Raw genomic sequence first — 26,415 nt, 5'->3', positions numbered from 1 at the left:
AAATGAGAAACCAAGAAAAAAATGTAGGTGCCAAGCTATAGTGATCTGAATGTGGGAGGTTCATTTCAGAAAATAACTGGCATTTTTGGGGAGGGAAGTTGTTGGGGTTTTTTTTGTTTTGTTTTTTTAATCTGAATTAAAATATGAGCGCACTTGCAAAGTGAGCTTAAATCTAATGAAACAAAATGTGGGAACCAAAATCTGGTAGTCAGCAATGAAAATAAAAATAATTTGTGACACAAACACTTTCCATTAAAAAACCTCAGCATGGTAGATTAGATGGATCTTGTCCTGTTTGAAAATATAAGGTCTTGTATTTCTCTGCAAAATGCACAAAAATGGGCTTCTAGAATTTCAGTACTTTGACAAAGCCTTAAAAAGAGCTGAAAATGAGGGAGTCCTTGCTCTAAACGTCAGCGACTTGGCAAGGCTTTGGACAGTTGGCATTAACATCAATGCTAGTATTCAGCTGACATCCTTTTTCAATGTATCTTTCTTACTGCAACTGGCAAGGGACAAGAGCTATTGTGACTGCAACTTTGAAAGCAATATTTAATTAAGTAAATTGATGTGCTTATTGTGAAACTGCAAATAATTTTTATGTGGCCTTTTTCCCCCTTGTTAAAGGCTCTTGAAGGGATGCTCTTTGCATTCAACAAAGTTATATCTTTACAATAAGTGCTTAGTGGTTTGCATGCTTCAGCTCTCTGCTCGGTAGGCATCAGGGGCGGAGTTTTTCCTTTAAATCTATGCATTCTCCACCTACACCTTCAGGAAAAAATACAACATTAGACAGTGTTTGACTTGTGCTGAAGGTACAAATCATCCTTTTTATTAAAGTGTGAAAAGTTGTTCAGTTCTGCTTAAGGACCTGAATAAGGAAAAAAAAATAACATTTCAGTCAGTTGCTTTCCCCCCACTTCCAAAAATGTTTTTACATATACAGTGCTCATGGAAGGGAAAAGGAGAAAAATGCTAACGTTTTGGAGGGGAAAGCAATTAGCAGCATGTGCAGGGAGATGTAATCATTATCCTCTGCTTGGGCCTCCTGAAGAAGAGGGAAAACCCAAAGTGTGACCACTAAAGGGTTAACCACAACATTGAGAGCAATTTGTCTATTGTTTCTCTATTAATATCATTCACCAACTTACCACTCATCACCTTTTCCAAGTAATGTCCCTATAGCAACAAATGGCGCCATAGGCAAACCAGATGCAATCTTGTTGTTTTCTTTTCATAAGCATTTGCAAATTTGTTCGAAAGAAAAGTAAGGAAAAGTGGGAGAAAAATGTTTATTTTGTAGAAGCTACACCAAGGAACATTGAGAACAGGGGACTCTATTTTTGCTGTAACCCCCTCTGCTATCTGATGGGCCTCCACATTTCCATGGTATGATCTGATTTCCTTAAGGGAATCATTCTGTGTCATTGAAATGAACCTAGATTTTCTTCACAGCAATCTTGATGATCTTGTGCTAGTATTCTGAATATTTAAAGCATGCTGTCAGAGCCCTAGGTCCAAAATTGGACTCTCTTCCTCCCCACCTTTAGTTTGCAGCTAACTTTCATCTCTCTGTTTAATTCCATAACACAGTATTAGTTTTCCTCAGTGACATATCTGCACATAATTGCTACATGCACATTTTTCTGTCTGCAGCATGATAGAATGAATGCATGGACTGTGTTTTTTTCCAGAAATGTTGCTCAAAGTTCTTACATTTATGTCTTTCCTTTACTAGGTATATCCATTATTTTTCCTTAAAAAGAAATCTATTGCTTTTCTCCTTTTTTTTGTCTCTAAGTTCCTTTCAGTTGTAGCTGACTTTAAAAGATGGAAAGCATTTCTCTTTACATGGAGAACAACCATATGCTTTATTTGAATGTATGTTATTTCAGCTTCAAAAAAAAACCCAGACAAAAACCCATCCCCAACCCCAAACTCCTGAAAACAAAGTCTCTGCAAGAGTAGATAGTTTGTATCTCTTTTCTTGCAGTTGAATCAGAGACGAACATAAAATGCCAACTGTCCTCATTATAATAGCAGATTTCTAGTTTTTTACAAGCATAAACAATTGTTACATGTATAAGAGTTACTTATTTTCCTTTGATGCATCTTTTTTATAACTTATGAAATTTTCAACATGCTGCACAGACTAGGCTCTCATATTGTGGGTGAGTGCTCGTCAGCAGTCCAGGTAGAACTTCTGGAGACTGGTCACATGAAGAAGTCATCCTCCTCCATTCAACCACCAAACTGCAGCAAAGGCTAGCCAAAATGGATTTAAAACAGTTGTTCTTCTGCAGCAGCAATTACTGTAGTTGTTACAAGGAAGTTAGATGTTCATAAATGGGAGGGAGATCAGTTCAGCTATTGTGAATCCTTGCTGCCCCTCATTTCTCAGTATGGAGCCTTGAATGAATGCAATTAACTTGTATCTCTTTAGAAAATACAATTGAGGCAATATTTTCCATTTGCCGCCAAGATGCAGGAAAAGCTCATTAGTAAAAAGAAAAACGTTAGCTCCTTCCTATTGCAAACAATAGATTCAAGCTTTTCCCATTTCATTTGATGATTTGCATATATGTATGTGCATATAGCCTGGTTGGCCTATTTAAATAGTAATGGCAAGACCTGAAAAGTTTATTGCCTTATATGTAAGATTTTTTTGAGAGCTTCTGTCACCTCCTTGACCAGTGGGCAGCTTTGCCATATGACGTTAGTGGACCAAGACTTTGCCCAGTGTCGCTAGCCCCTAACACTGGAAATCTGCTGACAAGCGTCTGATTTCCTGGCTGAAGTTGTGTTTGAGGTATCTGTGGCTCTTGATGTTGAACAGGAGGAAAAAACTTACGCTCTGATAGATTTTCATGACTTTTGGAGAGTGCCTTGTCTCCTTATCTATTGCAGACTGTACTGTAAACGCTTCTTTAACCACTTCCAGAGCTCGTTTCCAGAGGCACAACATTTGGCTGTGCCATCTGATTACCACCAAAACAGAGGAAAGCAGTCTGACACAGTCACTTTGCTGCCTGTGTTATACTCTATTATTGTCCAGCTGGTGTTTACAAGGATGCCACAGGTAACGTTGCCCAGATGCTCTATCTGTGGGAAACCTAGAAACCAGGCAGCACCAGCCACCAGTGTTTTCCAAATTCAACCATCTTATCCGAGGTGTAGCCTGTTTGTGCAAGCTGGGGACACCCCACAGCCTGGGTGTGCTGTCAGTTAGCCCTGACAAGAGATAGCACTGCTGGAGATGTTGAAGTTCATGTTGTTTAGGCCACTTACGGCTTTTCAGCAAATATTTTATAATGAAGTGATGTGGTTGCTTTGGCAGCTGGTGGACCTAAGAACATTTTTTAACATAAGAGTACAGTAGGAATACTGCATCTTCTCTAACTACAGGAACATTTTATGCAGTTGCTAGCAAAACGCATGGATATTGCGAGAGTTGTGTGATTTCCAGAAGCTAGACTATAAATGGTATTTAGCCTGTATTTTGCTTTGGTCATCACTTTTTGTGTTTGGGTGTACATTTTTTCCATTTTACTATTTCCCACATGTGCTGATGATTACTAAAGTCAGTCATATCAGCTTTTTGAAGATCAGCTTTCTTAGGCTAGCTTGCTCTTAATGGAGCACGCAAAATAAAGGTTTTTTGGGGCAGATTTTAGAGTGTGTATATCACACTCATTCACCAACTAATCCTAAGAATTGAAAAAGTATAGCTATTTTCAGCCATGCTGAGGGGATATTTGAAGTAAAATATACCATCAAACTGTGTAACATCATTATAAATTCATGCCAATGATATTTTACTGAAAAGAGTTAATATTTTCCATAAAATAAACACTTCAGAAATGGTTGCATTCCACCAGGGACATACCTGGAATGTAAAAAAAAAAATCAGTAATTTGTAGCCACTCTATTTGTTTCCTACAAACTGTGTAAAAGGCACAGAAATTTCTGGCCTACATAACTTTTTAAAATTATTGATCTGTTTTTATGTGTTTAAAAAAAATATTTAAATTTCATCATCCCATTTTTGAAACTTTTTGTTTTAAACCGGGTTCTTTGGTGTTGTGTGTTTCTACTTAAGAAAGGTTTGTTTTGTTTTGTTTTGTTTCCTGAGGTATTAATATTTTTTTTTCCTGTATATTTTTACCTTCTTTTACAAGAAACACTTGTGTACAACGCACAAACAACCCTGTTACCTGAGGTTCTACTATGCTTTTAAGCGTGTGAATAGAGGTTTCTTCCTTTAAGGGCTGAAGGTAGGGTTCTTTTAACTGCTTCATATCCACATTCCAAGACCTATTTAAAAACCTGAGTCTGAAGTCCAGCTGACAATGAACTCTATTTTCAGCTAAAACTCCCTCCTCCCCCACTTCGCCACACACTGTTTCTGCTGCTGGTCCACTTGTGATAAAGACCAAAACTGTTGTTTGGCTGACATGCAGAAGGAGTTGTTTATCAAAAAGAGGCTATTCTAGGAGGATATGCTCTTTAAACAGAACAATGGGGATTTTGAAGATAACCAAATCAGTACTACATAGGTGTTAGATCTGTTTTAAATTGTTTCTGTGTTGGAAAGTAGGAGGGGGCCGGGGTATTTGGCTTTGAATCCCTCGCTTGCAAGTGTGAAATGGCTAAATCCAAATTAGCTGCCAACTGTGCTTTGTGCTGCAGCTCATGCTTATCTATAGGGCATGAGCACAGCACCTGGGGAGCACAGCGCTGGGGGTGCCGGGACAGGGGCCTCAGAAAATCTAATTTCATTTTGTGATCCAGCTGTACCTTGCACTTCACCCAGGGTTTTTTGATCCATCCTTGGCACTGCCTGGTTCAAACGGCAGTTCCTAAAAGCAATCTACAGGCAGAGTCATCTTTTAATAGTTAGATCAGGTTATAGACATGTACCCATTCCACTGATATAAATTAGCTGGTTTCTGGACACGCAGGAAAGTATCAATAGCTGATAATCGGGAGGAAAAACTAAGGAACCTCACGAGAATCTTAATTCTGTACAGAAGATCAGCAGGTATACGTGATGTCTTTTTCTTTGCTCAACCCTTCTACAGAGGGACAATCTCACCAAGAATAAAGGTGACCTTCAAAGGCAAGGGAGACGAACATTACATTTTCTGTCAAGCTCTTAGATGACTGTTTCTCTTCTTTCTGAGCTATGACAGTCCTTGATTTTCTCTAATGAAAGTTTTTATTAATATATTTTCTCAGATACTTGTGTTATGTTGGAATAATACCCTAATACCTGTCAACAGGTCCAACTGAAAATTCCCCTTTCTCACTTACTTGCAGTTGTCTTTTGTAGTACAGTGATCTCATTTCAAAATCTCTTTCCAAAACTAAGTGAAGATTCTCTATAAATAAAGAAGTATCAACTTTTTTTCTTCTTTTTTTTTTCTTTTTTTTATGGCTAACAGCCAATATTTCTGCCTGTTTTCATATAATGCGTCTATACATGAAAAGAAAAGGAGCAGAAAACTTTCTTTTTCTCTAGCGCTGATCATATGCAAGTGATTTATTTAAGGCCACACAGTGAACTGCTTGCAAAAGGGGGATAATTCTCTCTGCTGGCCATCTGATTAAAGCTCAGCCTAAATATGCTTGGATATTTGCAGGTGGTTCAGGAGAACATCTGGAGGTTCCCACTTCCCTGAAATGTCTGGTTTGATTGATTATAAAAGGGGAGAGGTCTTTTGTATCCACCTGGTAGACATCTCCTGGCCCCAAAATGCAGGAATAATATCTATTTTCAGCTGTAAGTTTCCTACCTTCTTCCCCCTCCAATACAAATGCAAGCTTACATTCTTTTAAGTGTGGAAAGGGCACTTCAGTGATCCCTGCCTAACATCACTGACACAGTTTGGCATCCTCACCTGAAGCCTGGATTTATTTTCTTGAAGTTTCCCACTAGGTAAACCCCATGGAAAAACTAACCCTTGACAGCTCTTGCTGTTTTGACCATCACCTTTTACAGCCAGGTGTGATGATGTGGAGACTAGGAGGAGCAGTCCTTTTGTTTATACTAGAGCCAGTGTCGCTGTTTGTTTTTTATTCTGTCCTGAAGTGGTGCATTTTCAGAAGGTGTATCACGCAACCAGCAAGAAAAAGTGACTCCATGGTTATGAAGACAGACATAAAGACACGCTTCATGTAATAAGGTAAGCGGTGGAGGCTGGTTATTGCAATAAGTATTGCCAGAGGCAGCACTGGGAAGAGTGGCAAATAATGAACCCTTTTCCGTGCTTGCTCGGAGTAATTGCATCACAAGGGGACACAAGGATATCTCGGCCAACAGTGACAGCCCTGTAGTTTCCTGTGGTGGGGAGTCCTGGTAGAACTATGTGCCGTGCTCTGCTGTTAAAAGTTTGTAGATTGCTTCATAGGTGTCTTGCCTGGTGTTTAACCAAAATAGAGTTCATTAAACCAAAATGATCCTATTTAACTGAAACTGATTCCTGAAGAAGGATGGGGCTTTAATAAGTGTGTCCCTTTATGTTTGAAAATGCTGCCTTTGACTTTGTTTTATCTTATCTAAGTCAAGAAACCATACTTCCATTTGGCTGTGTGGTTTTTGGCTTTGTTCTAATAACGCTTGACCTACCCATGTAGATTTAACTGACTGGGAATAAGGGTTGTGCCTACTTATCGCCATTGCTCATATACATTGACAAAGGTGATGGAAATCAGTTTTTATGACAATGTAAAGGGTAGAAACCCTACTTATGAGGAAATACATTCCCATGCTTCAAATACCAAACAATTTAGTGGAGGAAGCAATTACAACTCGCAGTGCTGCTGGTATCCAGTGAGCACTTCTGTGTTTTGCAGGTACTCACACCAAAGTTTGCCAGCATATGAGCTCAGCGCATTGATTGCTGCTGCTTGAACTCTGGACTTGCTTTGCTGATTGGTTGTTTGCTCTAACCACGGCACTGGATGGAGCCTTTGGAGACTATCACAATGTAAATAAATATATGTGCGTTTGTTTCTAGCCTGTTAAAAAAAAAAAAAAGAAAAAAAGTGTATGTGTCAAAGAAGGGGGAAAAGCTGTTAAGGATTCATTTGCATGCCTTTGAGATGCAGGAGGTACAGGAAGCAATGGGCTTAGGGGAGGGCTAGCAAAATCATTCCATAGGAGTATAACAATAGAGAAACACAGAGAGTGGTAAGATGCTGTTAGATTAGATTAGTGCAGATTTATTTGGCAAGTGGTGTTTATTTTGCTATTAATCATATAGAGGTACATCAAGCTTGAAGAAAAAGTCTTATTCCACGAAACAGCATGAAGAACAGTTAGTTTAGCGGGTTGTTTGGGTTTTTTTGTGGTTTTTTTTTTTTTTTTAATCATCCATAGGAAAACACTACAATTTTTTAAATCTTTTTTTGAGGGTAAAAAGACTGGACTAAAACTAGAAAATGAAAGATGGCAGTGAAGTAGTTCAGGTATACTAAATTGCTCTGCTGCCATGGTTGTCTCTAGGCTGGATCTTTGTTCATCTTTTGCATTAGTGATATTTTTCTTTGTGCCTTTGCCCTTGTTGTGATAATTTTAAATGTGGTGAAATATGCTGACTCGTACCAAGTTTTATGTTTCAGCAAAGGAGAGACTGCAACTAGAAAGAACAAATGAATTCACAGTTGGCTCAAGCTAATTTTGTGTAGTTACTAGATTATATCATGGATTTCTCTGCCAGTTAGCTGTTTGAAAGTAAAATAGGAGGTGTGGCATGGCCTGAAACTGAGGGAAAGGTTGGAGTTTCAGAGGGACAGCCTCTTCACACCATTGCCAAATCACCTCTCATTTACTTTGCATTTGTAGGCATAAAATAGGGCACAAGTCTGATGGCTGCAAACAATCCTGATTACTTGCGGTTTCCTTTCAAAGGTTTTCAATGCTGTAAATGTTTTCTCCTTGAAATCTGCTGTGAGGGAGAAAGGTGGCATAAGACATGGCGATGGAGAGTCCTAGAGTTTGACAAAACGGCCTGTGATGAGGCCTCCCCACCTCTCTAGTGCACCTACTGCTTCTCACAGTGCTCCCCAGAAAAGCCTGGCTCAAAACAGCCACCCTGCAAGTTGGTGGTGATGCTTGTAGCCAGTGGGAACCTATCCCAGTGGTATGTTCCTGGACTAGGCAACCCCTGCTCCACACCCTTGACCTTCTTCCCCTACTCCCTTCTGGTCCCACTCTCTTATTCTTCTTTCCTCCTGGTTTAGCTACTTTCTCCTCTCTGAGGAATATGCAAATGCACAGTTCCATCTTGTTTACAATCTCTCTTAATCCATCTGTGAGGGAAGCCTTCTTCCATTGTGTTGCTTCCTTGTAATGCAACTAAAGCCACCATCAGCCTGATCTAAAGGATGGAGATGGTCTGTCATTGGAGCTTCTCCTGATCTCCAGCGCCCTCCTGCCCTTACTCTCTGTCAGGTACCTCTCTTTAACCTGCACCTTTAGTGGATAAACAGTTAATGGGTTCCTGCATTTCTCAAAATGGGTGGAAAGGGACTTGCATGATCTTTGGCAAATACATGTGTTTGCCACTCTGTTATTTTATTAGCATAGCCTTTTCCTGAGTCCCAAATGCTGACCATTTGTCCATATTGGGTGGCTGTTCTGCTTTCTCTCTATTGATTTCTAAACCAAATTTGAGCTATCTATTAAGTGCTACAAGAACTGTGTGTAGACTAGTACTTTCTGGCTTAAGTTAAACTGTAGGATGGATTTGTATTTTTCAGCTTTTCCTTTGACCCACTTTGCTGAATTAGTTTCCAGTTTCCCCGAAAAAGAAAGTCTTGTCTCCATTCTGGTTTTGCTATTTCCTTTAGTTGGCTGAAATATTTAATAAAAAAGTTACAGCAAGCAAACACTATGGACAAAAGTGTAAGTGGAGGAAACTTCATTGGCTGAACAATACAGAAGGTCAGATTTGGTGACCTTCATTTTTAAATGTATTTTCAGATCTTCCTCGATTGCTAACTGAATAGAATTGTCAAGATTTTTTTTTCTTTGCTTGACTGAACTACTTACATCAGGCAAACTGAAGATAAATGCTTTTCTTGTTCAGTTTCTACTTTCTTGATGTTTGTGACGATGTCGTCGTATTTGCTGTTCGGTCATCCACAAAGTGTTCCATAGTAAAAGCATTGCCTGGTGATAAACCAATGAACTCCCTCTCCCTGTATTGATTTTTTGAGAGCAGAAATGGCATCTTTCACATCTTCTTTGTGCACTCTAGTTATTTTAAAGAAGGAAGAAAGGAAAATGAGATGAACACTCTCCCTGCCCCTTCGTAGTCATGTCTTAAACATGTGGTACCACGTTGGAAACACTGAGTAATCCTTACCTTTGCAGCTCTGCCAGCCTGAGTGTTTCAGTTGAGAAATGAAGTGTTTTGCTGACACAGGGCCCTGCTTACTCCATTGGGTTTCTTTTTGTGCCTTTTGAGATGCCAGAAAATCTGGTGCATAGGTCATGCAAAGGGAAATTAATTCGGTGCCATCTTGTTCCAGTTCCTGCTTATCCTTATCATGTGCCTGTGCCCTCCTCCGTAGGCTGGCAGAGGCTCTGCGGAGTGGCCCGTGACAGGAATAGCAAGGAGAGCTGCTTCGGGCGCAAGTGGGGCTGTCTCCCCTGCCTTTAGACAGCTGGCTGGCTCCCTGCCTGCCCTTGCCACACGTGCCTCAAGTCAGCATTGTCACACTGCCTCTTTGCTCATACTCGCAGTGTTTCTGGATCATTTAAATAAGAGAGTCCTGAAAATGTAGCATGGCAGTTTTAGAGGCTGACTTGGGGCAGGTTTTACATGTTAGACACCAGATCCTGCTTGTTTCTGCACAGATATACCTGCTCTGAATTTTCCTTAGCTGCAGGGAAGCGCTCAGAGTTACAAACATGACCAAGAGAAAAAGGGCTTGCCCGTGTTGTTTGGAAGGGCGACATGACGGGGCACACAAGGTGGTTGTGTCGGGGTTTGATGTCTTGGGGCTAGCTGGAGCCCTATCAGTGCAAACCGCACATAGGAGGCTAGGACAAGTGTGGTGAAAGCCACAACAGAAGATCCTCTCATCTCAGCGCAATGCACCTATACCAGGACTTTGTGGTATTGGAGCTACATAAGCATGGTTCAAGCACTGTAAAACAAAACCCTTCCAGATATCACAGATCATTCTCCTTTTGAAAGTTTTTCATTGTTTCAGTCTTCCCCCACATCCCAGCCTCAAACTCCTTAGCATCATACTTTAGACTAAGCATAATAAATCTTGCCCTCATTGTTTATGGAGATTATGGAGACCATGGCACTCCTTTTGTATTATTTTCCTATGTCCAAGTATACCTACTGTTCGCCACTCTCCTAATTCACACCATTACTCAAAACTGACATTTTTCTCTGTTTAGTGTGAATTTGACAGTGTGAAATGTGTGCACCAGAAACTTAACCACCTGCTGTTTTCTCTATAGTTACCAGTAAGCAAATCCACTGTAAGTATTTGTATCTGCACTTTGGATGCCAAAGAGACGTTGATAGCTTTTGAGCCAATCATCTGTTGGTCTGACATGAAAAATAACCTCCCTGCAGTAGGAACCTTGTCCTTCTCTCTCGTCTTTCCACTTTTTGAGAATTCATATTGTAGCTATGATAGTTTGGATATTACAACATTGTCAGAGCCATATGGAGATGCTCAAATTTGTCCTAGTCCTAGGTTTGGAAGTAGCTTAATTTCAGAGCGTTAGTAGCTATAGCTATTTTTGAAAATGTTTAAAGTCTACACATACCTGGATAAACTTTAGAGGACCTTTCTTAGCTCTTATTTTAGCAGTGTGTTTCAATGGTTATGCTAGTGACCTTTTTCATTACGAGAATTCATGTTAATTCATGGCAAGCCAGAACATTATTATAAACCTCTTGACTGTTCCGTTTTTTAGGGCTTTGAAATGTAATCAAAGGTGGATTTATCCGATACTAAGAGATGAAACAGTTACCAGCCTTAGGTTTCCTCCCTCTTATTTTTCTAGGAGGCTACTGCCAGAGTAAACTGAAATTGGAGGTGGTTTATGTTAATGCTGCAGCCTGTAGACTGCACTTGCTCAGGAGTTTATGCAGGAGGATCAGCTGATCCTGCTGCAGGATGGTGACCTCTGGCAGAGACACAGGACAGAGACAGCTGCTTCAGCTCTCCCAGCTAAACCTGCTTAAGGCGGTGAGTGGGAGTTGTTAATGCCATTATTTGTTTAATTGTAGGGCAAATAGATTTTTTTGTGTGTGTGTGCGCGCGCGCGCTTTATTACAATAGAATACATGAAATAGGATCAGAGGGAAAACTGAGCGTGCGCCTTGGGAGCTGGTTCCCAATTATTATTCCTTTTTATGAACAAGAGCCTAAAATGAAAAGTAACCAGAAGGGTACTTGACTTTAAACTTTCCAGTTGTATAAAAAGGCAGCCCACCCTGAAATGTCTGGTGCCATGGGGGTGTACAGTGCTTTTAGGAATACAGGGCAAGTGTGAATTTTTAATTAGCTTAGTCTTCTTATTTTCCTCCAAATATAGATAGGCACTTCTTAGCTTTCTCAACTTTAGTACTTGAGAATAGGCAGCCAAATGTGCTCTGGGAACTATTTGCTATGGAAGTCTGTTAGAAAAATGGGAATCCAAAAGTTATTTCTATTTTAATAAAGAGAAAGTAAAGTTTTTAATGATGATACCTTTCTGGAAGTGCAACCCTTCCCCAATACTCTTTATAAACGAAACAGAGATAAACCAAATACTTGCTTCACAAGCCACTGCAGGGATCACATTGGCATTTTGTGCTGGCTTGTGAAGTGCTGCGTCCTTGTTTCAATATGCCCAAGCTCTGAAACTCCTAGGGAAAGACATGTGTGCTGTGGGAGCTACCTCCTATATTCAGGCCCACTGTGAATCTGAAAGTAATGGTCCTCAGGAAAGAAGCTGAGGGCACTTGGCAGTGGAAAGTATCTTGCCCATACTGGAGATGGTGACAGAATTGGCAATGAGGAGGTGACTAGTCATTCTGCAAGGCCTGGTCTGGGGCCAGTTTTCATTTTCATCTTGTTCTCTTTCTGTTTTTCTTTCTCTCTTGCTTTTGTTATTTATACCAATGAGCAAATGCTGTTTATTTTTAGCAGCCTTTCCATTTTGCTCAGTTGCTGATCCTAAGTAATGGAATGCCTGCGGCCCTCTCTAGGGTACTATCCCGCCTCTGGTAAGAACAGACAAATGCAAGCTTTGGGGTAGGGAGTTATTGATTTGCTTCCAGGCAAGTATGTGTGTGCGATATATGTAAAAGGTGCCCATGTATACCATATATTAGCACTCCAGCATCTTAGCAAATGACCTTTCATGATCTGCCTTGGGTGAGAAATTTATGTTGTGTATCTCCATAAAGCAAGCAGCCTTGCAACTTGCTTATTTTAGAGCATATAAAACCAACACTAAAAAACCAAACACACCCAAATATACACACCTATTTCTGCAAACAGAGGAAAAACAAAGTCCTCCCTCAAGTGCTGACAGTTTTAGTTCTGGGAGGAGCAAAGCAGATGGATCAATTGATAGAAGAAGATGTAGGAGTTACATGGGGGTACGTGATGTAAGCCCCATTTTTTTTCCTTTTGTCTTTCAGATCTTGTGTCACTGGGTTATTGCAGAGATACTAATACAAGGGACAATAGAGTCCTGAGGGAAACAGTTACAGGAGGGCTTCCACAGAGGTGTGGATGTCCAGGGACCCCCTGCCTCCAGATTAATGCAAGGCCAGCAGCATCTTCCACTGAGGGTCCTAGCAGCTTTACATCTACTTTCCTACTTTAGGAGACAAATGTATGACGCTGCCCCTCTTCTAAACACCTTTATGCTGGAAAAAAAGGAAAGGGAGAGTGTATCCAACCTGAGGCAACAAAGTTTATCCTTTCCTATCCTTACTCAAAGTTTATCCAAAAGAACTTCAGAACCAGGAAGGAGTAGCTACATACTTCAGCTGCAAGGAATGAGATGCAGAGTTTTAGGTCTTGCCCATCCTGCATCCCCCTGAGGTACAAGGGATTTTGTGGCAGATCAAGTGCCCTTGGTCACTGCTGCCTACTTTGCATCAACAGAGCTTCACTCCTAGACACATTTGTATTGCTGTTGGTGAGGTGCTTTCTGGCTCATGCCTGTTTCAGTTTCGGCTGGAAGGAAAGCAGGTGCGGAGGTTGTCCCACACCCTCAGTGTCAGTGGGATCCCACCCAGCCTGAAGGTATAGCTGCATAACTGTTTTGTTCTCTCAGTAGGGTCTGGCTTAGTTTAAACATTTTCTGTAGGTTTTTGTCTTCCCCATTTTCAGGCCTGACTCATTTCGATAGGGATAGGAACCTACTACATGCATACTTATGCTGGCAGAGGAAACTAATTTTCAGCTAATGGAAAAAGATGAGAGGTTAGTGGGACATTACTCATGTGCAGCCAGAGGAGCTGATGGCCCTGTGCTTAATTTGCTAATGCCGTGTCTACGCAAGTGTTCTCACTTTTGCCACTGCTAGGAAATTACCATTGATTGCAGTTGAAACATTGGAGATGGGGAGGAGAAGACACCTTGTGTAGGAAACAAAGTTATGCTGCCTTTGAGAGGGACCCAAATACCTTTTCTACCACAGATCTTAAATCCTTCCACCTTTTCCCCTGCTCTAGTTGCTGCTGGTTTTATCCTTACTGTGGTGGTTCTCTGTGATGAAGCAAGTCGTCTCTGTGCCAAGACCCTGCTTTGTTACTGTCATTAAAGATCCAGCTCTTATTAACAATCCTGAACCCGGTGGAAGGGGGAAGGTATCTATTCTGAAGCTACTCTTTAAAATTCAGCCGCATTTATATACTATGATCTGCATGCCTCTCTGCCCCCAAATTACTAAAATTGCAGCACAGCTGTCCAAGACTTATTTTTTTAGTAAATGACTCTTATAACTGGCATTCAGATTAACTACCATCTTAATGTGAAATGCAGCAAGACATTTAACGTGTGGGATATGATAACCACCTCAAATAAATACAACAGTGCGTCAGTAGATGTTTTCATATTTTCAGGTAAGCAAGCTGGTGTTGGGGAAAAAGATTAGTGTATTAACACCTCTCCTCAAAGCAAGCCAGCTTCCTTTCTACATGGAATAATTATTTTTTCACATAAGCCCTGTAGTGCTTCTGCTATGTTTGCACTTTTAAGTCTCAAACATTGCAGTACAGATTGCCCTTTATGAGTGGAATCTGAGGTCATGTGTCTGCATTTAAAATTCACTGTGCATGAGCTATCATACACTGGCTTGTGAATTCTGTAGGTGTAGGGGTTATAGGCCCGTATTTCAGGTGTGAAGAAAGCAGGACCTTTTTTAGCACTTAAAACACCCATGTGTGCAACTCACAGCTATGAGTAACTTTGGCAGAGCTTTATAAACTCTGTTGATTCATAGCTGGCATCTCACCATCTGTATGGGGAGGATTACATATAAATATGTATGTCCTGTACATAACAGGACCATTTAGAGCATCCCTACAGCATAAAGGTGAAGTGAACTTGGGCACAAAAGTCATTATACCTCTGTGGAAGACTTGCTGGGGAGAATACTGAAAGGCCTTTTGTCTGCCATAGTCTAGGGCTCACAAGTGATTTTAGGTGGCTGGCGATCCATGCTTCTGTTTATACAGTTCCAGCAAGGTTTTAGGGTCTTTAACCAAAGATGGTTCAGAAATAGGTGATGGTGGGAGAAGTGACTGTAACCAGCATGCCAACGAAATACCAGAGAGAGGAAGGCTTCTCTCCTGGATCATGAATCCTGGGGCTTTCATGGATAAAAAGTTGCAGCTGGAGTTTGAGGGTGTAATGACACATAAATCTTTGGTTTAATCGTCTTCTAAAGTCATGCCCAGGGTTGGCTTACAGAAAATGAAAAAAAGCTAATGAACCCTGAGGATGACTGATCTGCAGCTGTCCTCAATAGCTTTCTTGAAGGAGGTCTTTTTTCATTGCATATATAACTGCTGCATGTTGCTGTTTTGAGCAGCTGTGTCTTGGCTACTCCAATATGCTCATTGCTGGAACTATCTCTTAAAACTCTGGCCAGCACCTGAAAAAATATTATTATTTGAGATGGCATTAACATCTAGGTTCCAGCCACAGTTTTGTGCTGGGCATACTACAGTTGAAATACGAGAGTCTGTCCATGCCCTAGAAAGCCTATTTTCTATCTGCAGATGCTTCCTTGAAAGAGGAAATGGGTAAAGGTGATCTAGCCTTTTTCGTCCAATATGAGCTGGCTAGACAGTCAGTGAGATTCTTAACAGGTGTGAGATTGCAGTAAGATTGGAGCAATCTGGCAGAACTTCAGAACATCTGATTAAAAAAAAAATAAAAATTGTGTCAATCCACACTCAGTAGCATCGCTAGGAGAAGGACCTCAGGAATGAAGGGTAAGAATGAATTTCAGCTTCTCTTACTATCTTTTCCACAAATTCTTGTGTACTTATACTCACTATATACCTATATTTCACTGCTATGCTAGATCCAGAATTTACACGTTGTACTGCTGTATGTCAGAAACTGTTAATCTTGCACCAATAGCAAAATTTACAAGGGACGTGCCCAAGTGATCTAGAGTGACTGTAACTATGTTGGTGCAAGAAGTCCCCATATAAGGTGAATTCTTAGTCATGCAGAGTATGAATCCGTAGAAGCAGATTGGCCTGGCAACCTGAAGGGGAAAAAAGAACAAAGGAGAATATGTTGATGCAATCTATCCAGTGGTACTGTGCTGCAAATAGTGAGGTGATCTCCTAACTTCTGAAGTGTAAAAAAAGAAGTCTGAAAGGTGTCTGTCTTTCTCAGTGGATTTATTTATTTTCTTTTCTTTTTTTTTTTCTCCCAGTATATTTCCAGCTTTTTAAAATCAGAAATGTTTACTGGGGGAAACTATTAATGAAGCCCAGCAGAATGTGACAGGAGGGGTAAATGCATATAAATTCAGAAATTGAAAGGGCAGGGCACGTTCACAAGGGAAAAAAAGGTGCATTACCAACATTTTTTAACTAAAATACGACAGCTAGCTGGAGGTAAGAGTTTAAGGCTGTCCTCTGTGCTAACAGGCCCATGTAGGGAAACTGGCAGAGCCCTGGGGTGAAAACTGCAAGCTGTCTGAATGCAACATTCAATACTATGGCTATGTTTTTAAATTACTGCAAGTAAGGTGCCTTTTTGTCCTAGCAAGGATGAAGCATTAAATGAGATGTTTTGCAAATGTTTAAATATATGCTTTTGTTAATATATTATTGGCTAGTTAATATTTTTAATAAAATTAATCATTGTGAAAGCTTTAAAAATTAACTCTGCAACTGATCATTTAATCGTAATTAAAGGCAAACTACCTTCGGTAGTTTCAGCAGTAAAACTGAGGAGGCTATCTTCTGAAATTCTCTAATATTTCTGATGCAAGAACAGAGGCAGGGAATTTACTTTAAGGAATTGCTTTTCGAAAAATATCTCTGCTAGTAATTTCTTTTTAATTCATTAAATACTTAAAAGAGGGGGAAACTCCAGGAAAAAAAAAAACAAACGGCATTGCAACTCACTGCTAAAGGCGTTAATACGATGCTAATGAACCATAGCCTTTCCAACGCATAGCTGGCAACTTTACCACCCATCTGTGCTGAGTGGGATGTGCAAGCAGAAGTCGGGGCTGAAAACCCTCCACCTGTTTTCAGAAAGTGAGTGCGCACACACTGAAGTTACTCAGCGTATTTGCTCCGTCTTCGGCAGTCCGGGTGATGTTGTTACTACTACTTTTCTGCTGTCTCATATCTCCCACCGCCATGTGCCAGCTGATAGGGGAGCTGTGACATACCACACCCCCGCGGCCGGGAAGGGGGTCACATGGACTGGTCTCATCCAGAGCACTTTAAAGAAACTGATAGAGCTTATCTCATTTAACTTGGCCTTTGGAAGACGCTTGTGGAAATTTCTGCAAAGGAGGTGACATCAGTTGTTGTCACAGCTGCTGTGTAAGTCTGCGTCTGTTCAGTATCTGGCCAGGGTGTGTATGTGTGTGCAAGTAGATATCGTTAATAGATTGCATTTAAATCAAAAACAGTTCATATGAAGTTGGCGAGGAGGTTCGATCACTCAGAATAGGTGCATTATCATCAAGACTTGAGGCAATGATGGAGTACATAAACTTAATAAAGCAGAAGGATGACCAGCTTTGGAGGGCCGATGTTACATTTAAAACAAACCTTCTCCCTGGGGAATTCCAAGTGTTAGCATGTGGGACATACTCCAGCTGCTAGCTGCTCAGACTTAAAATAAACCAGGCAAAATCCTATACGCAGGCTCTACCAACTGAGGCAAGCTGCTATTGCAAACCTTTCATCTCCCTTTTTCTTCCAGTTGGGTCAGAATGACAGCAAACATTTTTGAAAGAGCATTTAAACCTTAGTATTTCACACAGCTTTCCTTGTGCTTCTCTGAAGTGATCTCAGCACAGTTATAAATTCAGCAAAGAATCTGGTTTGTACAGGTTGAAACATTGTCCTAGGAAGGCTGGAATTAAAAACGGGTTAGAAGGAATATTTCTACCTTGTGTGACAAAGACATTGTGACCAATACTACTGCTTTCCTAATCTAGGTACTTTTGAAATCGCAGCATGACTACATTAACAGAGGACTATTCTTCTTATTATGTTGAACCCGGGAGATCCTTTTTCTTAAAGTGAAACACATGTGACTTTAGGGTGATTTGCATTTTGGTTTTTTTTTCTTAGCATATTGAAGAGGAAATAATTTAATGTGTCTATGGAAGACACCATAGCAGAATTTCATGTAAAAAGGTGTCTGGGACTGCATGGTTGTTTGACAACTAGAATATAAATAACTTTGTGGAGGTCTGAAAATAGACTACAGTACTGTTTGCTTGTCTTGTGGTTTGAGATTGACTTCAGTTTTTTTTTTTTTAATTTTATTTTAATACCCCTCTGACTATAATTTATTTCTAAGGTACTGAGATGCTTGGGAGGGGTGGGAAACAAGCAACTTAATGTAATCTATGCAAATAATGTCTAAATTTTTTTTTAACATTATCCTACATGAAACTTAATTTGTCAAGACTACTCAGTTTTTCTGTGATAAAACCTGTTGAGCAACGTAGTACACAACATTTAGGAATTTAATACTCTTATTACTGTCAAAGCACAGATATCAAGCCATACCAGTCAGCTTGAAAAGTGTACAAGTGACTGACGCAACCTACCTTCCTGCTTCTTCTCTTCTTCCTTTAGACACAGTCACGCAAATTCTTGTTCAAACCAACAAGCTTATCCAGAGTATAGTTATAACAGTGAACTCTGCCAAGCTATGGTTAATCACACGGTGCTAGGGATATCTTCTGAAGGTATCCTGAACACTGTGGCAGAAGTATTTGTCACTCAGACTATTTATAATTCTAGGAGTTTGGAGGCCAGACAGATGTTTATTTTTTTTAATATGAGATGGCACCTCTTCCTTTATACAAAAGAAATTGGCTATGTCTGTATGGATACATCAGGCAGATCTGGAGCTTGCTGTTTTCAGGAAATGCCATGTATACACCCCGGACACACTGCTGCTCACTCGATTAGCCTTTCTGTCTCACAGATGACTTTGTAGCTCCACGGCAGTCAGCCTGTTGTCTGCTGGACCTCTCGTTTCTGTGGATGGTTGGGAGAGGTCAGTGCAGGGTAACTCAAGAAATGTGAAGCTGTTGTCCACGTAGCACCTCCATTAGAAAATTTTTAAGGGCTTCCAAACTGAATAAAGCTGTGAGCTCTAGTGTTAACCACAATTTTATATATATTTTTTTTTTTTCTGGATGGTGTGCAAAACTATACTAATGCCAGTAAGCCTTTGAGAAATAAGACTGATAAGCATCATGGTTTTTTTTTTTCTTATTTTCCTAACCACCTCAAGTGATTAGTTTTGAGGACTTTTTGATAAAGTTTACATGCAGGTCACCCTTCCCTCCTGTTCCTTGTTACATATCTTGAATTATTCTTAACTCCGTGTTTCTGGAAATCATGGGCAATGTATAGACACAATGCCTTCAGCAGGCACGCAAGGAATGTTATGAGGGTAGCAAGCTTCCCATTTCCCTGGTCACTCAGAAGATTTATGTGCCAGTATAATGAGAATGAATGATGAGCTGTTGTTCATTGACAGAGGCCTTATGGGTCTGTCTATGCACAAGAGGTTTTGGAAGTTGATAACCTTTGTGCTTCAGGTTTTGTTTTGAATAGATAGAAGAGGAGAAAATAGCTATTAGTAGATGTAAAGCTGGACAGACAAACTGAAGGGTATTAGCCAAGTTCTGGCAGTGAAGCTAAAAATCTGAGCTATTTATACAGTTGGAAACAGAGTTGGGGTATTTTCATTATTTTGGCACACAGTATTGACTTTTATAGAGTCAGGAGATGCTCCTGCCTAGAATTTCACTCTTTTCTATTTTTTAGGTCTCTCTGAGTCAATGTGACATATCGCAGCTTTGGTCTGAGCACTGGCCAAGTATAAATGGAGGGGTGGATTTCAAACTCTGAAACTGAGAAGTCTCTAGGTCACTCTAAACTTGCCTAGAGACAAGGCGTGTTAAAGTATTTTTTTGCCGTTCAAGAGCAAGATAAAATGTCCATAGACAGAACCACTATTACTACTATATAAGTTATTCACTTCAACACCTTTCTCGTATCATATCAAGTTAATGACCATTTTGTGCATCTGGTATACATCCAGAACCCCTGTTGTAAAGTCAAGGTTGTGTGAGATATCCCAGTTTGCACACCATGTTATTTTGACAAGTATCATAAAGCTACATAAACGGAAACCATACTTTTAAGATTTTTTTTTCCTAAAGGATACGAAGTAAAGATTAAATACTGAACTTTGATTTTCAGATATATTACACACACACACACACACATCCCCTGCCCCAACCTCCATATACTAAATAGTAAATTCTTGGGAACATAAGAGCCTGAAAATTTTTGCTTTTCTAAACCTAAAACGTAGCCATCTTTAGCAGAAGCCTAAGTATTATGTCTCCTGGAATCACATTAATTCCAGAAGAAACCTCTGTCTTCTCTGGTATTTATAATTTCATAATATCCACTTTCTTAAAAATTTTCGTTGTCTCAAATGTTCCAGCAGCTCCATGTTATAAGCTCTTGAGACTGATTTAAAGTTTCACCATGCATTTTTGCAGAGTGGCAGAGAACTTAAGCCAGGACTTAAGGGTTTAGGTTCTATTCAGAAGTTACCCATGTGCAAAAATATTTTTCTGAAACATATGGGAAAGAGCTGGGTTCTCCTACACACATGCCTGGAAGATAATTGGAAATCACTGTGCTCCGTTTTTAAAAAATAAGAACCATGAAACTCCCTCCTGGAACGACACGAAGCACACACATTTTCTCTTTGAAAGGCATTAACTTAGTGTTTTTATGCATACCTATGATATGGTGGTTGGAATGGCATTTGGAATTGCTCCTTAGCAATAGTCTCATCGCCATCCTCATATCTGTGCTGGCTGTAGTGGAGACAGACTGTTATCTACCCCTGTGTCGTTGTATAGCAACCCGTGGAAGTTAGAGGCATAACTGCGTACGTATGTTGCTTAGCGTTGGCATCCAGGCCAGAGAGCGGCAGTGGTAGGGAGAGTCTGATGTCGGCTGTGCAAAGCTGTGGACAAGGATGCTTGGGGAGCCAGGAGTCTGATGGAGGGAGGAGGCAGAAGGACCAGCCAGAACAGCCCCATTCTCCTGTGTGGTGCAAGGGGAGAAGGAAGGGGACAAAATTGCGAGCTCCATCTTTCCTAGGTATGGGCCTGTGCCTAAATGATTTCATTCAGCCCTAAACTTGTAATGGAAAATCTTGCATGATTACAACTTAATATACCATAGTCTGTATTTATGGCTGAGTTGGCTTGAGTTAACAGTACCTTTAGAGATATGCTGCTTGCAAAACATGCACCACTAGCCAAAGCATGCCTTTTATCAAGATGGGTTAGGAATATCCAGTGCTTCCCTACAGGCATGTTGCTACCTGTAGCTGAATTTAATAATACTAGATTATTGTAGTGTGGTTTATACTGGCTTTTTTCTTCATTCTTTTGAATCTATTTATTTACTTAATTTTCCTACCATCAAGAAAAAAAACAAATCTATGAATACTTGCAAAAGCAGGGTCAGATGGTGAGACTGAATTGAAAGAAGATATTTAGGTTCTTAGGATGACACTCAAAAGAGCCTGTGGGCTCAGCTATGCTACACAGCCAAGTACACTATAAAGATCGCTGAGCTAATGCCCGTGATCGGAAGCTCAGTTAGTGTTGTTGTGTTCTCCCTGGGCTAATTAACAGGGGTGCCTCTCAGCATACCTAATTAGCTCCATTCCTGCAGCATCCTCAGGGGCTGGGCTAATTAGCGTGGGTGCTTTGCTATACAGACACAGCTATATTGCCTCTGGGATCTAAGCTAGTATCCGTGCATGGCATTGCATTGTACCATGTAGACAAGCCAGTTCCCTCAAAGCTACCTCAGGATCTCTAACAGCCTTTTGCTGTGTAAACTTGCCCGGTGCATTAATGAGACCCCAAAAGCTTATGCAGAGAGAAGGATACTAACTCAGGATGTGGGCCAGAGGGTAACATTTTGGGAGACAGATGTTTTAGGGCGAGTCCCATGTTCATTTGCGTTTGCTTTACCTCTATGTCTGCTTGTTACCTTTGGATTAAAGACAGTATTAAAAGTAAGCACCAGCTATGGTGAGGCAAAAAAATAGGCTTACATTGAGGTGTACAAAGTCTGAACCTGCTACCTTGCAGCTTGCTGGTTTTTGCTTTTAGGTTCTCAGCTAAACTTATAGCTACTAAAAGATAGTTATGAACTAATGAACTGAAGCGTTTTTAAAGCATATTTCCCCATTGCTGTGGTCAAATAATAATGGTAATGAAGTATCCTTTATGGTTTTACAGACCCTGCTTTCTCTGATCTTGAAGTGCTTTGCAAGGATGAGTAAGCACAGCTTCACATGAGCCCTGTAATGAGGCAATACAATGATTCCCATAGTAGGAGTAGTAAATCTGAGATGCAAAGACCAGCCAAAAGTAACTTGCATTTATTAGAAAGAACACGTCCTCTCTGATTTAACTTATTCTTGCACTGTGCTCCTCAGAATTTTCTCGTACAGACATTTTTCTTATCAGCACTATTTTAACTCACTGATACCAGGTGATTGCAGATTCAGTTTAGCTGAACTGACCTAAAAATGTTGTATTGCACTAGACAAGAGCTGCAGAAAGGTGGCTTATTATTCACAAAGGGGCTGTACACTGCAGAGGGGTGATAAACAAAAGATCCACTGTCTCTGTCTTCTGCTTGTAGTATCAGTAGCAACCGGCTGCACTGATACCTTCCTGATAGCTCAGCCTTGCACAGAAAAACAGTGTCATTTGTGGCTGCAAATTCCAGCCTCTGCAAGGAGTCCTCAGGGGCTCAGCACCTTCCGGGAGCTCAGTGGGAAACTCCTCCTGACAAGTGGAAAAGATCTGTCAGAGACAGCCTAATATGCCTCTTAATCTTGCTTCACTTTATTCTCATCATTCTAAGAACCCCAAAGATACACAACATACAGCTATCCAACTTTCTCTGCTTCCCACAAGCAAAGCCTGTGGCTACACCTGCATCATATCTGAACTGATCTTGGGAGTGGTCTGAAGCCTGCAGTGCTCATTGTGTGTTTGCTGCACAGAGTTCAGGTTGCCTATGAGTTCTACCTCCTCTGGCAAATGATGGTGATGCCCATTTGTGAAAGACCCTTTCTTTACTGGGAGGACAGACTGGATACATGGAAGTGACCTCATCGGGCAAGGGGAGGTGGCTGGTGGAGTCCCTCTGCAGCCATGTGCCTTCAGTGCCTTGACATACACGGATCAGCCCAGAATGCATATCAGCAGGTAAAAAAAAAATCTTAGACAATCCCTAACTATTTCCTTAAGTTCAGCCTCAAGGATGAACACTGCCTGAAAGAGAGAGCACTGGTAGCCTCTGCTTCTTTCACTTCCAACAGGGAGGAGTACTGTGAGCGATGCTGAGCCTTTGCAGCATTTCTCTAGCGATGCAGGCAGGAGAGGGGTCTCTTGCAGCTAAGTCACCCTGTGGCTGGTTCCACACTCACCTGCCAAAAGCAGCAATCTGTCCAAACCTGCTGTGGTGCAAAAGGGGCCCATCTTCCCAACCTTACTACTTTTGTCTGCTGTAGTCAGGCACAGCAGGTGAGCTTTCAAACAAAAAGTGAGCAAGGCCTTCTAGTCTGAACTCTTTATGTTATCCTCTTTGTAGGAAAGACTTCTGGTTTTAACAGATGATCATGTGCGGTCAGAAAACAGCATTGTTTGCATGTATGGATCCTCCTTCATTGAAATCCCAGAAACATTGCTGCTTGAGCTACGTGCAGAAGAAATCTGGGATTAAAAAAAGGCCTCATGAGCAAAGAGGAACAAGAGACAATGACATGTGTGTCTCAGCAAGACTTCCACAGAGAAGCCTCAACATGTGTGCAAGGTGAAAAAGAATAACAGAATGACTTCAGCGTTGGCTTGCGATGGGCGAGGGAGGGCCCTTTTCATCACAGTCTGGCAGAGAAATGTATAGCTTCAGAAGAGGGAGGAAGTACAGATCCTTACTTCAGAAATATAAATCCCTTTTTAATAAGTGACTGAAACTGTAGGAGTTCCTAAGGAAAGTCAGCTTTCCTGATCTTCATAGCTTTAACTCTTTCCCTGCCCGATGGAATGCTGCTATTGCCTTCACTTTCCTGTTTTACTCCATCTCCTGGGCGTTTTGGGGAGAGTGAGCAAGCTGTGTTACCTTATAGAAAGAGGTCTCCAAAAGGTCAAAAGTCAACACCAAGATCTGCACCAGAAAGCTGGAAGCCAGGGCAGTTGCAGAGTTCCCAGTGGCTGCATGATCCCCTGGGGATCCACAGCGTAGGTCTACTGCTTTTAAAGGAAAAAGCACCCACATTCGTACTGAATGTGATTTCCCCCCCCCCCCCCCCCCCCGAGGCTTAAGTTCCAGTAACAGATTCATCTTGCCTATCTTGAGCAATGCATCTAGTCGCCTAAGCCCTGTTTATAGTCAATGAGGCTAAATAAGCATGTCCAGAGGACAATTCATGCCATGCATGTTAATTTGGGGAGGTGGGGGTGGTGATGGTGGAAATAAGTGCCCCTGGGAAGGGCCTGCCTACTCCAGCTGACCACACAGGGAGGCCAGGCAACTTTCTGGGGCTGGTTTTTGTCCACGGCAGAAGTTTGAGTAATGCAGTGCTGCCTATGTTTTTGATTTGGCTGAAGCAAGGAAGTACTGGAAAACACATGAAAGAGGCTGTTACCTTGCTGTTCTCAGGCTGAAGCCCTGAACATTAATCATGCATCACAGAAGTGTAAGTAAGGGTCCACACCTCTGAATAAAGGATGCAGATAAGAAAAACATTTGTAATTTAAGTATGCTTGTACTTGAACAATTGCTAGCAGGATCTGAACACAAGACATGAAGTCAGTATTTGCATGCTGGTTTTAGTCTGTTTCTGTTGAAGTTGTGATCAGGTTTAGAAGCTATCATAATTTTCCTCTCCCCTCCTTATGTTTTATTCCGATATCTGCAATCCACCAGTTTAAACAAAACGAATGGGGTTTGATTTACTTCGTGCAACAAAAGTCAAATCTAATTTTCATAGAAATATTTAATTTTAGTATTGAGATAAGAGTGACCAACCCAGGTTCTGACAGACAATTTTATCAGTCTAACGTATAACTCTTGTTATACGCCCTGAATAAAAAGCAGGTATGTTAGCAGAGACGAGATTTCCCAGCCTAATGCATCCCAGATGATTCCAGTCTGGGCATATTGCATATCTGTGCAATCTGAGTGAGGCTGGCAACTGCATCTTGCTCTCTGTTGCTGGGTCTCTGCTGCTTTTGTTGGAGCCAGTGGCCAGAAAAGGTGCTCAGCACCCAGCAAGGCTGAGTCTGCTGGGCTCCTGGATGATGCAGAATTCTACTGAGAAGAAAAAGACTCAGGAGAACAACTAGATTTTGAACTTTTCCATCAATGGATTGCTCTGCTGATTTTAGCAAAACTTGTCTTTAGCACGTGTGTGTGAGAGGGCAGACAGTTCCTCTTTAAATGACCTTTGTGTAAAGTCAAATCCAAAGCAGTGATTTCCCTCTCCTTTGCCTCTTTTCAAATTTCTGGAGCCTCACCGAGGAAAAAATCAATACTTAAAGAAATCTGGGGTTTATGTGAAGGAGCAAATTTAAATAGGAAGCAAGTTAGCAGAAAGTTTCTTGCTGAAACTGGAAACTATACTGAAACATTAGGTCTAATGTCCCAGAGCTGTTTTCCTGCTGTTCTCTTCATGACCTGATTTATGAATTTACATGTGCCTAATAGGTATAACTCTGGTTTGGGACATATATTTTGGTTCAGGCTGAAATCCTTCCTGTGTCCTTTCCCTGCTTCTCCCGTTCCACACGGCAGCAGAAAAATTAGGACGTGTTTGTAAAGGTGCTGTTTGCTTCCTTGGCCCATTGTGCTGGCTGAATGACTCATAAACCAAACATTGATAATATCAGCTGGCAGTTATTTAAACTTGAGGTTTCAGGTTAAGCCGTAACAATGAATGCAAATCTAGCTGGTGAGACTGTTTGTAATGCATGCGCATGTATTAGATCTTGAAAATTTTTAAGGATTGTTACCACAAAGCCCTATAACACAAAATTATAACATGCTATACAGGGAGTCCATTCTAAGGTGTCTGTTTTGATGATGTGGAGGTCTCTCAGGTACCCTCCAAAAACCAGCAACTCGTCCCTGGGCTTATCGTTTTCCTTGCAAATACCACTTGTTAGTAACAGAGGATTGCTGGTCACTGGTGGCTGCCTCGTGAAAGCCAAAGGTGTTGTATGGTAGTTTAAAGAGACATTAGTGTTGTGTAAGTACCAGTAATTAGTTAAGCTGTGCCTGGGAACGTTCCCATGAAGGACATGCTCATCTCTGCCCGTGACCCATTAGAGCATTCCCTGGAGACAGGGCATCTCAGAGACCATCCCAACAGGCAGGCTGCACACAGCCACCCACTTCCACAGGCTGAGAGAGGTTGCTAATGTAGACATGCGCCATTTGCAGGACAGCTCTCAGAAATGGCCACGGGTGGGTTTCATGGTCTCATTCTTTCAACGCAGCAATATCAACTATAGTGCTGTCAGAAATGTTTCGATTTAGAAAATGTCCTGCTTATTCTCTTAGGGGAAAAAAACGCCCACTTGCC

At 41.1% G+C, this 26,415-nt stretch overlaps 2 long non-coding RNA genes across 5 annotated transcripts in view; one reads left to right on the top strand and one right to left on the bottom strand.

The window, feature by feature from the left end:
• The window catches only part of LOC104320811 (uncharacterized), a 73,836-nt gene that overhangs the window by 8,410 nt on the left and 39,011 nt on the right, over nt 1–26,415 (top strand). The window contains exon 1 of one of the 4 annotated variants that reach the window (XR_011327471.1): nt 11,068–11,226. The exons of 1 other annotated variant lie outside the window; for it this stretch is intronic. This is a non-coding gene — a long non-coding RNA (uncharacterized lncRNA). Of the gene's footprint in view, nt 1–11,067; nt 11,227–16,799; nt 17,064–26,415 lie in introns of those variants that run through there. 2 more of the 4 variants (XR_011327474.1, XR_011327472.1) reach the window with 2 other exon arrangements.
• LOC138688834 (uncharacterized) lies at nt 799–9,833 on the bottom strand. Its single transcript, XR_011327638.1, has 4 exons — nt 9,372–9,833; nt 9,056–9,259; nt 5,010–5,111; nt 799–871 (listed from the first exon to the last, which is right to left on the bottom strand). It is a non-coding gene; the product is annotated as an uncharacterized lncRNA (long non-coding RNA).

Source organism: Haliaeetus albicilla, chromosome 13 (assembly GCF_947461875.1).
Source record: "Haliaeetus albicilla chromosome 13, bHalAlb1.1, whole genome shotgun sequence".
Classification (NCBI taxonomy): Eukaryota; Metazoa; Chordata; class Aves; order Accipitriformes; family Accipitridae; genus Haliaeetus; species Haliaeetus albicilla.
The sequence above is the reverse complement of the archived record's forward strand: the minus strand, read 5'-3'. Positions and strand labels throughout refer to the sequence as shown.